This window comes from Microcebus murinus, chromosome 12 (assembly GCF_040939455.1).
Source record: "Microcebus murinus isolate Inina chromosome 12, M.murinus_Inina_mat1.0, whole genome shotgun sequence".
In the NCBI taxonomy this organism is placed as follows: domain Eukaryota; kingdom Metazoa; phylum Chordata; class Mammalia; order Primates; family Cheirogaleidae; genus Microcebus; species Microcebus murinus.
In genome coordinates this window covers 78,854,617-78,868,750 of record NC_134115.1, presented here as the reverse complement: position 1 = coordinate 78,868,750, position 14,134 = coordinate 78,854,617, and positions in this window count along the sequence as shown.

The window sequence follows — 14,134 nt, the reverse complement described above, 5'->3', positions numbered from 1 at the left end:
TTCTCACTTTCTCTTTTAATCACTGTCGAGCATAAATTAATTTCAGCTTAAAGAGCTTTCAACAAGATTCCATCATTGTCTAGGGCACCTAAAGGTCAAAAAACAGGAGCCTCTGAAAATACTCATCAGCTGTTTGCCAGGAATAAACTTTAGTTATTGACACTTAATTATTTCTATTTTGTCCATGGCATGCTGAAGTCAGGAAAGAAAGAGAGAGAGAGACAGTGGGAGGAGAGAAAGCCCAATTTGATCATTGACCTGCTATATTAAGTGTTAGATTTTCTCTAGAGACTTTGATGAAGTGGGCTATAGTTTCAATAGCAAGCATGATATCACTTGGCCATTTCTTCAGGGTAAGATATAAAGTCAACTTTTTAGGTCAGTAGGAATGTTTAAATCCCAGTTCTGCTACATATCAGCTAGGGGTACCTGGGGGAAAATATTTAACTTATGAATTTTTGCCTGTTAAGATGTTAATAATTGTGTCCGTCTTGCAGAATCACAGTGTGAAATTGACAAAAGAAAGATTGTAAAGTGCTGAGTAGGATCCTGGCATGTCACAGGTATCCAAAGTGTGGCTGACATTAGTGGTATTTCCTTTATATATCTTGTCACTTGATAGTTTACTATGAGTCATGAACTGTGATAAAGGGGAAAAAATAGGGAAATATATAGGATCGCTAAGAAGTGCTTCTTTTGTCTCATCACAGAGGAAAGTCAGTAACATAGTGTGAAAAAGTCCTCTTGAGTGACTTGTAACTATAGATCATCTTTCTGACTCTTTGGTGGGACATTGGAATGAGGTTTAGTGTTGTTCAGATCAAGCTTAATCCCCATTTCTGCTACTGACTAAATTACATGTGATCTTGGCAAGTGAATTACATCTGTGAGCTTTAGTTCCCCCAACTATACAATGGGAAAAGTACCTCCCGTATTTGATTGCTGGTGAGGATCAAATGACATGATATATGTAATCAATAAACAGACAAATTTGGGAATACTTATCTTAGGTGTGTTTTGTAATCTACATATCACTAAACAAAATGATAAAAATAGTAATACTAATATTTAATACATACGGCACATTCTATGTGCTAGGGACTTCTCTAAGCACTTTACATGTAATCATTTATATAACCCTCACTAAAAATCTTATGATGATGAAAGTATCAGTATTGTTCTCATCTTGCACATGTGGAAACAGAGGTCAGGGAGATCATTTAACTTGCCAGACACCATATATCCAATGAGTAGTGGATCCATAATTGAAAAATCTATGTAACCTGGATCCGATCTGAGATCTTAAGGGTTTTGTATCCTGCTTTGATGGGAGTAGGGGAAAGAGATGTGAGGCTACTTGTCCAGCTAGCTACTAATAAAGTGGTAGGTAATTACCATTCTGTTTTTTTTTTCTTCTAGCATTCATTCATTCATTCATTCTACGAATATTTATTAAATGCGTACTCTGTTCTAGGCATTAGGTAAGTTGTTGAAGCTAGAGCAAGAAATGAAACAGACAAAGTCCTCTGTTTTCATGGAGTTTATACCCGCTGGTGTCTGGTTCATGCCCAGCAAATACAGAGATAGAATTATAGTAAAAAAGCATAGCTTGGGCACTTCCAGGGCCTGGTTTTAATAGCAGTGTAACACCCCCAAAACTTTACATAGACCTCTTGTCACTACAGGCTAAGAATTGCATGATTTTATCTTCCTGACAACTCCAGGAGGCAGATACTGCTAATATTCACATTTTGTATATAAATAAATCACTGTTTAAAACAGTTGCATCACTTTTATAAGAATATACACAGGAAGTATTGAAGGTAGATTTTGGACTCGGGTCTAACACAGACCTAGAGATTTTAAAGTCCTAGCTATAAGGCTTCTCATTTTTTTTTTTTTTTTTTTTTTTTTGAGACAGAGTCTCGCTTTGTTGCCTAGGCTAGAATGAGTGCCGTGGCGTCAGCCTAGCTCACAGCAACCTCAAACTCCTGGGCTCAAGCAATCCTTCTGCCTCAGCCTCCCAAGTGGCTGGGACTACAGGCATGCGCCACCATGCCCGGCTAATTTTTTCTATATATATTATTTGGCCAATTAATTTATTTCTATTTATAGTAGAGACGGGGTCTCGCTCTTGCTCAGGCTGGTTTCGAACTCCTGACCTCGAGCAATCCGCCCGCCTCGGCCTCCCAGAGAGCTAGGATTACAGGCGTGAGCCACCGTGCTGGGCCGGGCCTCTCATTTAATTACAGCATTTATTTAAATAAAAGCAGCACAGAAGAGAGGATTTTTTTTAAAAGAATAATTGTTCTTAAGACTTTGCATTTCTATATATGGCAAATACTGATGAACAGTTTTCAAAACTTAAAACCTGTGTTGACATACATTATCTTAGTTCATCCTTACAATAACCTTGTCAGTTGCTCATTATCATCTCCACTTTGCCAGTGAAGAATAAGAAAACTGCACATTTCACAGGCTTTTATTTTTTTTCCCAAAATATACTGTTTAACATTTGACATTGTGCTAAGCCACTCCAGGAGCCACTGAGGAAGGACAATGGGTTGGTTGGCTAGAAGTCTCCCATTCCAGTCTCAACCAGATCAAACCTGCTTTAGGATTCATGCAATATTTATTGAGTTTTCGTTGTATCGCAGCCGCTGTGTAGGGTGCTAGAGATGGAGTTTGACCAAGGCAGAATTTTAGGCCCTTTCCTCTTGGAGCTCTTTTGTAGCAGGGAGTCAGATGAATGCAATAGCCATCATTTAATTATATTTTGGTAAGTGCTATAAAAAAAAGATATCAGGTGCTAATAGAAGCTGACCTATGTAGGATAAGGGCATTGATCATTAACAAGATTTAACTTTTACAGAGTGTTTCAAGTCTTCAAATAATTTGAAAGCCACTAGATTGAGAAAATAATAGCACATTTAATGAGACACCTTGGATAATTCTCAGCAACATCTAAACCTTTATTAATGAAGGTAAAATGAACCTCCATTTTAGCATCTATAGTGGACTGCTTATAAACAACAGAAATTTTATTTCTCACAGTTCTGGAGGCTTGAAAGTTCAAGATCAAGGCATCAGCACTTGTAATGTCTGCAAAAGGCCTGAGGACTGGATGGTATTTTCTCATAGTGTCCATATGTGGGGGAGATACAACAAGGCCCTCTCAGGTCTCTTTTTATAAGGGCATTAATCCCATTCATGAACGCTTCCCCTTTACAACATAGTCACCTCCCAAAGGCCCTACTACCTATTACACTAGGGCGTAGAGTTCAAGATATGAATTTGGGGAAGACAGAAACATTCAGATCATAGCAGATGATACATATGAAATAAAGGATTTATTCTTCCTTAAGCACTATTTTTTAAAATTTTGTGGTGATTCTTTTTTAAATAAATTTGACTATGTCTAATTAAGGCATCAAACATGATGTTATATGATACAAATAGATAGTAAAAAGGTTACTATAATGAAGCAAATTAACATATCCATCATCTCACATAGTTCCCCAATTTTTGGTTTGTTTTTGTGGCAAGAGCAGCTAAAATCTCCTTGTTTATCATCAACCCCATATACAGCAAAATTTTATTACCCATGATTCTCATGTTTCATTCTGCATATCTGCTACTTGTGTTATATTATATTTACTTAGTTCATCTAAGTAATTGGACATTAAAAATAATATTAGAGTAAAAAATATAACAGTAATTACAAGGATTCAATCTGTTGTATCAAAATCTAGAATGTAGAATGCATCACACAAACACATGCTTTTACTGCTATAAGTAAAGTATCAACAGTGTACTTTCAGAAGAAACAATTATAGTATAGGCATTTGTTTTTCTTTTTGGTTTCACTATGTTGTTTGTGTCTCAACAAATTTGATTTGGTAGCAGAGATATGCAAGCACTATTTTAAGAAGGATATGCCTAGACTTACGCTTGAGTAATATTTTAATGGAAGTAATTGAAACCTTCATGGGTGGTCCACAACAATATTGTTTACTCTTTAAATGGGAGTTATATATTACTTTAGTTTGCAGTTGGTGAAGGACACCACTGAACTATTTTTGATTGGGAAGGGGGCAAATTAAGATCTATACTTTCAAATATTCAGCCACCATAGAGAGAGTGGATTAGTGGAGATCTAGGGGGCAAGGAGACCAGATAAAAGCCATCATATTTTCTGGGAGAGATGCAATGAGGGTTTGAATCAGCACAGTGACAGTTGGAATGAAGAAGGAGACAGATTCTAGAGACATTTTGGTGCAATAATAAACTCTTGTTACTGGTAATGATGATGATCATTTAGCAGCGCAGAAGTTGCACCCCTGTGCCAAATACTTCTAGGGTCTGTAGATTTCAGGCCAGAAATTAGTAAAGGGGCATTTTGTCAGTCTTATTGCCTTGTAATAGCTGTCCTCAATTGGTATTTGTTGATTTGACTTGATTGCTTTGTGTGGAGTACAACCCAATTAAATATAAGCCATATCCTCACAGAGAAGCAGATCTATCCAGACAACATAACAAGGATGATTTTCAAAATATTTCTACTTCATCCTCATACTTCAGGGCAAGAAGTTTGATTCAGAAAATTGTTGTTAGGAAAGCCATAGAGAGGATAGGTTAGTAACAGGAAAATGACCAGCCCGAATATTATATATTCTAATGCCAGCAGGTCTGAGAACTACAAAGGGAGAGAAATCACCAAAGGGAGAGATTGTTCCCTCTTCACAAATATAAATGAGTAAATGGCAATTCCTGTTCATTAAAATTCTATGGAGATAAAGAATGAAAATTTGTAGATAATTAGCCGGATTTCTCTATTTGCAGAAACCCGGTTGAGCATAAATAAAGAATGGCCCTGCTACGGATGCGTGTGGTCATCATGTGCAAATGGAAAAACCTTCTCATCACCATTACAGAGGGTTTTTCATGTCATTTGCTTTGAAGCATTAACAAAAAGAAATATACAATTAAAAAGAAGAATGCCGCTTCTCTATTCATTGCCCCTGACTCTCGCTTCAAATGCAGCACAATCAGAAATTATGCCATTGTCTCCAATTTTGAAAGCACAGAGACAAGAGTATAGCTATCCCCACCAAGACATCCTCTAAACTCCATCCTTATTACTGGGTCTCAGGAAAAGAACCCACAGCAAAAAAAGTGGTAACCTCATAAATTTCAATCTAATCTCAAATGTGTAAAATGTCATGCACTTTTCCAGAGATACCATCATCACGTCATGTATCATAATCAAATCGTCACAAGCAAAGGGGAGGCTTTGTCACTTCTGTGAGGGTTCACACTCTAAATCTTGCTTTTTGTTCCTCCTCTAGCCACAAATGACTCAAATGTATGCTGGGCTCCTTCTCAGTCTTCAACCTTAGCCAATCAAAATGACGTATTTTATCCAAAGCCATCTCTGATAGACCTGTTAGTCCTAATCATTACTTTCTCTTCACTTTCAACATTCACAAGTTGGTACAGATTCCAATTTATTGTTATTATGATTGATATTGTCTGATAAGACATTGAAGACAGTGACTGTACCTTATCGTTCTTTAATTTTTTTCTTGGACTCTTCCAGGACACTGAACAAAATCAGGCTCCAAAAGTTCAGAAATTTCCCCAGCTAACAACAAGCATTTCATATGGCCTTTGATTCATATGATTCTTTCAGACACTATGTGACACACCAGGTCAGCTATTATTTATTTTAATTTCAAAGAAGACACAATGAGATATTATCTTACCCCAGTTAGAATGTCTATTATTAATATTAAAAGCCAAAAATAACAGATGCTTGCAAAGATGTGAACAAAAGGGAAAGCTTATACATTGTAGGTTGGAATGTAAATTAGTACAACCAATATGGAAAATAGTATGGATATTTCTCAAAAACCTAAAAGTAGAACCATACAATCCAGCAATCCTACTACTGGGTATCTACCCAAAGGTAAAGAAATTAGTATATCGAAAAGATACTTGCACTTACATGTTTATCACAGCACTATTGAAAATATGAAAGATATTGAATCAAACTAAGTGTCCATTGCTGGGCAAATGGATAAAGAGAATGTGGCATATACACACAAAGGAATATAATTCAGCCATAAGAAAGAATGAAATCATGCCATTTGCAGCAGCATGGATGGAACTGAAGGTCATTATATTAAATTAAATAACCCAGATTCAAAAAGACAAATATCACATGTTCTCACTCCTATGTGGGGGTCTAAAAAAGGCTGATCTTATAAAAGTAGAGCATATAATGATAGATACTAGGGGCTGGGAAAGGTGGGTGAGTGTGAGGAGGGATGAAAACAGGTAGGTTAAAGGATACAGACAATTAAGATAAAAGGTATACAAGCTATATCTTTTATCTAACTACAATACAGTTAGAGAAAAGATACGAGTTATGTCGTTTGACAGCAGAGTAGTGACTATAGTTAACAACAATGTATTTTATATTTCAAAGTAGCTAGAAAAGAGGACTTGAATTGTTCCCAACACATGATAATGATAAATACTCAAAGTGATGGATACCTCAAATACCCTGACTTGACCACTATACATTCTATTCACATCACAAAATATTGCATGCACAGCATTAATATGTAAAGTATTATGTACCAGTAAAAAAATAATTGAGTTCTGAGAGTCTCAAAGTAGTGTTATAATGACTCTCAATCACACAGTCTATGGGTGTTATGATAGAATAACAATTAAGTTTATTTGATGCCAAGGATGCAAAGCTGTTTCTTTTACATCATTTGTGTAAAGTTAGAAACATGAGTATCAAAAACAGCACAGATTTGGGTCTTAGTTTTAAATTTCAGCATATTATGGGGGGTAGAAATGTTAAGGTTATGTATATTGTCCATGCCCCCCTCCTGCCCACCTGACACCTGATAAATGTTACTCCTATATGTTCACTTAAGTGTTGATTCGTTAATACCAATTTTCTGGTGAGTACATGTGGTGCTTGTTTTTCCATTCTTGAGATACATCATTTAGTAGAATGGGTTCCAGCTGTATACAGGAAAATACAAGAGGTGCTATATCACCATTGTTTCTTAAAGCTGAATTGTACTTGATGGTATACATATTCCACATTTTATTAATCCACTCATGTATTGATGGGCACCTGGGTTGTTTCCACACCTTTGGGATTGTGAACTGTGCTGCTATAAACATTCAAGTGTAGGTGTCCCATTTGTAGAGTGTCATTTGATCTTTTGGGTAGATGCCCAGTAGTGCAATTGCTGGATCAAATGGTAGGTCTACTTGTATCACTTTAAGGTATTTCCGTATTGCTTTCCACAGAGGCTGAACCAGTTTCAGTCCCACCAGCAGTGTAGGAGTGTTCCTATCTCTCTGCATCCATGCCAACATTTATTGTTTGGGGACTTTTTGATAAAGGGCATTCTTACTGGAGATAAGTGATATATCATTGTAGTTTTGATTTTCATTTCCTTGTTGATTAGAGATGTTGAGCATTTTTTCATATGTCTGTTGGCCTTTATTCTATCTTCTTTTGAAATATTTCTGTTCATGTCCTTTGCCCACTTTTGATAGGGTTGTTTGATTTTTTCTTGCTGATTTTCCCTAGTTCTAAATAGATTCTAGTTATCAGTCCTTTATCAGATGTGTAGCTTGTGAAAATTTTCTCCCATTCTGTGGGTTGTCTGTTTGCTCTCTTGACAATTTCTTTGGCTGTGCAGAAGCTTTTTAATTTGATCAGGTCCCATTTATGTATTTTTGTTGCTGCTATGATTGCCTTTGGGGTCTTCTTCATAAATTCTTTGCCTAGGCCAATGTCTAGAAGAGTATTTCCAACATTTTCCTCTAGGATTCTGATAGTTTCACACCTAATGTTCAATTTGGTAAAGACTCAGGATACAAAATCAATACACAGAAATCAGAGGCATTCATATATGTCAACAACAGTACAAGTGAGAACCAAATCAAAGACTCAATTCCCTTCAAATTGCAACAAAGAAAATAAAGTACCTAGGAATATATTTAAGTAAGGAGGTAAAAGACCTCTACAGGGAAAACTATGAAACACTGAAGAAAGAAATAGCAGAGGATGTAATCAGGTGGAAGAATATACCATGCTCATGAGTCAGCAGAATCAACATTGTTAAAATGTCTATACTACACAAAGTGACCTACAGGGTCAATGCAATCCCTATTAAAATACCATCATCATTTTTCACAGATATAGAAAAAATGATTTTACACTTTGTATGGAACCAGAGAAGACCCCGTATAGCAAAATCAATCCTAGGCAATAAAAACAAAATAGGAGGTATCAATTTACCAGACTTCAAACTATACTACAAGGCTATAGTCATTAAAACAGCTTTTTACTGGCACAAGAACAGGGACATTGACCAGTGGAACAGAACAGAGAACCCAGATATAAAACCATCCTCATATAGCCAACCAATCTTTGACAAAGCAGACAAAAACATACATTGGGGAAAAGAATCCTTATTCAATAAATGATACTGGGAAAACTGGATAGCCACATGCAGAAGCCTGAAACAGGACCCACACCTTTCACCTCTCACAAAAATCAACTTATGCTGGGCAACAGACTTGAACATTAGTTTATCTTTTATCAAGTGATTTTCAGCTCCATTACTCAGAAAGTTCAAGTGATCTTGTTACATCATAGGACACATTTAATCTATGTGTGTCAGCAACACTTCCTTTTTCCTAAAGTAAGAGGTGCCATGTATTTATTTAAGAATCCAAGAGGATTCCATTGTAAAGTTAATATGAATCACTTAAGAAAAATGGAGCCCACTCAAGTGATTATAGAATCAGGTCTGGAAATCATAATCTTAACAAACACTGTGTTATTTAAGATAATACAGAAACGAAGACATTTCAAAATACAGTAGCTTAAATGAGTTATTCATTTACTTCTCACAGAAAGTTCAGAGCTCAACAAATTAGGGCTTCTCTGCAACCTTCCAACTTCCAACTTACAATTCCAAACGTTGTGGTCGTCATTGCCATTGAGAATGTACAGGGCACATCATGCAGTGTAAATCCTCATCTGCAAAGCGGAGGACACCCAGACTGTAAAGGTGTGTTGAGGATCATTTGGGATAGCATTAGCAAAGTATTTGTTTGATGCCTGACACATAGCAGGCACCTGTTAAAGGGCATTGCTCAGTCTTAGTGTTTTTATTTTTCATAATAATGGTGGTGGTGGTTGTTTCAACCTCCTCTCTTTTCTCTTACTCCTTTATTTATTTTTATAGCTTTCACATCTTAAAACACAATCAGAAAATATACTTTCCTAAAGGTTGTAGCATCAAAGACAGACCAACGCATATAATGAGGTGTTCAAGAAGTTCTTAGTCAACTTTTAATTGAGTTTTTCAACAGTAGTAATTAACATGATGACCTCACACCTCACAATACTGCTCAAGAAATATGTCCAGAACTTTAGTATTTTAGTACTGAATTGGTTAAATTTTGCCACTTTTACTAGAACCATCTGCACTGCCTCTTCCACACATGTTAAAAACAAACAAACATTCAAACTCAGCAAGGTGCAAGGTACAGAAGGAGGCAGTGAATTGTACATTCTTCCTTTCTTTCTCCCTTCAATTACATACTGATCACTCCTCTGATGTATAATCACACTGGGTCTTTCTTTGTTCCCTATTGAAACCCATGACAACAACAACAAAAACACATTTTCTTTAATTTTTGAAAATTAACTATTATCTCTTGTTGTGCAGTTTTATCTATTCTTTCCAAGAATATAAATTCTGACCTGTGTTCATACCATTTTCTCAAGACTTCTCCTTTATTCCCTTCTATTTAAGACTAACCACATTCTTTCTTAGAATGAGCCTAGTGTGATGGAATTCTGGTTAAAATTTAACTTGAGGTAAAGAAGATTGACATCTTACTCTAGTGTTTTGAGTCTGGGTCCTGTGAATTTTCAGGCCCTCTTTTACAAAGTCACTAATATCATTCATGAAGCTCCACTCTCAAGACCTAATCACTCCATAAAAGTCCCACATCCTAATACTATCACTGTGGGCATTAGGATTCCAATATACAAATTGTAGGGGAGCAAAAGCATTCAAAACATAGCACAATTCCTGAAAATTCATGCTCCTTCCACAATGTGAGGACACAGCAGAAAAGCATTCTCTGTGAACCAGGAAGTGAGCCCTGAGCAGACGCTGAATCTACTGGTGCCTTGATCTTAGACTTCCTGGCCATCAAAACTGTAAGAAATAAACACCTGTTATTTATAAGCTACCCAGGTTATGGTATTTTCTTATAACAGCCTAAATTGACCAAGGCTCTATAAATGATTTATTTTTTAGAACCACTCACTTGTATGTACAGCTGACCCTTGAACAACACAGATTGGACCTGTGTAACTTACACTTATACATGGATTTTCTTCTGCATTTCCACATCTCAGACAACAAAACCAACCCCTCCTCTTCCTCTTCAGCCTGTTCAACACGAAGACGAGGAAGATGAAGACCTCTACAGTGATTCACTTCCACTTAATGAATAGTAAGTATATTTCCTCTTCCTTATGATTTTCTTAATGACACTTTGTTCTAGCTTACTTTATTGTAAGAATATAGTATATAACGCTTATAACATACAAAATATATGTTAATTGCCTATGTTTGTTTTGGTGTGGCTTCCAGTCAACAGTAGGTTATTAGTAGTTATGTTTTGGGGGAGTCAAAAGATATACACAGATTTTTGACTGTACAGTACCCCAAACACCCTATGCTAACTCATTCCCCCTGTGCCATGATGTTAAGGTTTTATTTATCTCAGACTATAAGACAAATAGCTAACAGTTTGTCATATGTTACTTAAAATAGTTTTGTTCGGTGGGAACCCATGTGCCAATTGAGAGCATCTTCAATTAATTAATTATTTTTATCTTTCCCATGATTTTTATTTTTTCCACAATTTATAGCAAACAATCAGAAAATGGTAAGTATCTACTAAAGGTTTCATCATTAATGTATGAATTGATATAAATTGTGGACAAGTAAATTCAGCAAGCTATATGCCCCCATGGTTCTTTTTCAGTGGTATGGACAATCCCCATGATTTACTGGTCTCACAAAACAAAGTGATCAAGTTTAGATTAGAGAATCATTGCCCAGAAAGCTCATATAATTCCATTATAATTAATTCTCAAATTATAGTGTGCAACTCAGTGATGGGCCACAAAATCACTTTTGGTGGGTAATGAACTGAAATAAAAAATAAAATCACACCTATCCTTTTCTACTGTTCAGTACTTCAAGGTGAATGGTGAAGATAGTCATATTTTTTCCAAGGTTTATTTATAGATTAAAGACACTGATGGTCACCAACATTAGATCTTAATCAATGAAAACTTAGTACCTAGCTAAAATTTACTGAGGACTAAATATTCCACTGCTCTGGGAAGGTTTCTGGTGTCTTGTGACTGTTGGCAATGGTGAAAACCTCCCATGTCTGAGTGTACTCCCCAAAGCTGGAGTCTGCAGAGTTTTGGAAAGAGGTACAATGGTTTTCAACTGCTATTATGTTTACCTTTAAATTTGAGTCATTTTTAAATTAGCCCAATGATGATCAAAGTAGATCATTGAGAGTTAATTGCCTTTCAGTATATGGTGTCATGGCACACATTTCCACCCACATCTGTTTACTCATATATTAATGGTGATTTAAATACGATCATCCATTTCCTTCTTGAAAGAATCAGTTTATAGTAATTTTTTTCTTACAAGCTCCTTGATCCTCTATGTATTTTCTATGTAAGTGCCCTTCCAGCTGGTTTCCCTGGAGTTGGTTTTCCTAAGAAAAGGTGGAATGAGGAAATTTTAATTGATTATGGTCTCAGCAGGCCAAAATCAAGTATCTATGAGATGCTTCCTCTCCCACTAGACATTTAGGTTCCTTGGATCAGTCACATTGTCTGTCTGTTTCTTGCTGCCCCCTCAGTGCTTATAATAGCACTAAGCACATAGTAAATTTTCAAGAAATACTTATTAAAGGAATTAATATATATATAAATATAAAGTTGTAAGAATTGATACTGCAAGGGCCGGGCGCTGTGGCTCACGCCTGTAATCCTAGCTCTTGGGAGGCCGAGGCGGGCGGATTGCTCAAGGTCAGGAGTTCAAAACCAGCCTGAGCAAGAGCGAGACCCCGTCTCTCCAAAAAAAAAAAAAGAATTGATACTGCATATCTATTCAAGACCACATATTTAAATATATATTTTACATTTATATAATATTACATAATATTTTCACACACAAAAAATTCTTCCAATCATCACAATGACACTATGTAGTTAGCAGTGCAAATAATGCTATGACTTTGTACGTTTGCAAGTGATGAAATTGAGGGCCGAAAATACTTCTCCAATGTTAAGAATCTATTGAGTGACAGAAATGAGGCTCAAACTCAGAATTTCCCCATTTCTACTTTGCTGGTTCTTTTCTCTAGCTTCCTCCCAGCTCTTAGATCTGGTGACTCAAAGTGGAACCCAGGATGGTTTCCTGGATCTCCTTGGCCACACATCTCCCTCTCTTGTCCCCTCCAGAGACACCCTAGGCCACTGCTGAGCTCCCTCCGACCAAAGCATCCCAAGTGCTGAGAAACACGGCACCACTGAGCCTACTCATCAGCCAGTTGGCACTTTTTCAAATGAGCCACTGAATGGCAAATGCACAGATAACACTGGGATAAAATGAGCTCCTCTTATTGATTTTCCAAACCAATATGGCACGGGTGCTCCCTCTTTGTGCCATCTCCTCCCTCTGCCTGGAGGCATTCTCTGCCCGTCCATCATTTTAATTAGACATTACACCTGGCACAAATGCTGAGTTGATTAACCTTAAAGGATCTGAATAGGTTCTCTGATCGTTAACACGGGGCCCCTGACATATTATAACTCACGTTAACATGTGCTGTTGCACAAACTCACAGCTTCCCCAGCCCGCTTCCAAAGCCGCCGTGCAGGGTAATAGCATCTACAGAGAGCTCTTTGCGAAGCGTGTTCCCATAACAATGCCACGAAAAGCACGATTTAAAAGATGGATTTGTGTGGACTCTGCAGACACCACTTTTTAATGTTCATATAAATGTACCTTCCGTGTCAAGGGGGTTCACGGGGATGGTCCTCTGTGTTACAATGCAGTGACGGAAGGAGCACTGCTTTTGGAGCAGGAAGGCATGGGATTTCATCCTGTGCTGATGGTGGTCTTTGAATAGTCTTTTAATTTCTCTGGGTCTCAGACTCCTCATGTGGAAAATAGAGATCAAAAAGACCACGAGGGTTTCCTCGCCTTGTAACTAGTGCCCATCGACATGCCTCCACCTAGTGTGGGGCACAGAGAATACCATAGTGGATCCTTATTCTTTGCTGTTGATTAAGTGAAGTTTCTGCCTCAAATATTTCACCCTTTTCTGGTGACATAGGGTGCCTTAGAGACGCCAAAGAACCCTTTTCCATTTCCCTTAAGTCCCTAGATAAACCACACAAATCAGCCCTTATGCGTCTTTCCCATGGGTCCCAACTTAATGCTCTGCCCAAAACCTTCTTAATGGAAGCTACGCCTGGATCTAATATCCTTTTATAACCAAAATCGGGGAGAGGAAAGAAATAAGCCAATAAAGAGAAAGAAGACAATTTTTAAGACCCTTTGCTTTATTTACCAAAGCTTCCTCCTTTTGGTCCAAGGAAAGGATGATTTTCTATAGCAGGTCCTGAATTCTAGTCATGAACCTATTCTTCTGGTGTGCTCTGAAGATCAAAATAGCTGGTAAATTAGATGGTGAGCTTTGTGATAATCGGGACTGAGTTTAACTTTTCAGCATCGAATGCTAAGATCAATGCCCCATTCACAGTGGGCATGAAGTATGTGTTGATTGATTTGCTTGAAGAAGTGGAAATTTCCAGCATAAGCAAAGACCAATGGGAAACATATTTTTGTCCGAACAACATTTTCATTTCTCAAATAGCATTATTCTGCTGACAAACTACCCCAATGTACCTTTGGCCAACTTCCCCAATTATAAAGGAGAGAAGAATTACTGGGTAGGAGAAAGAACT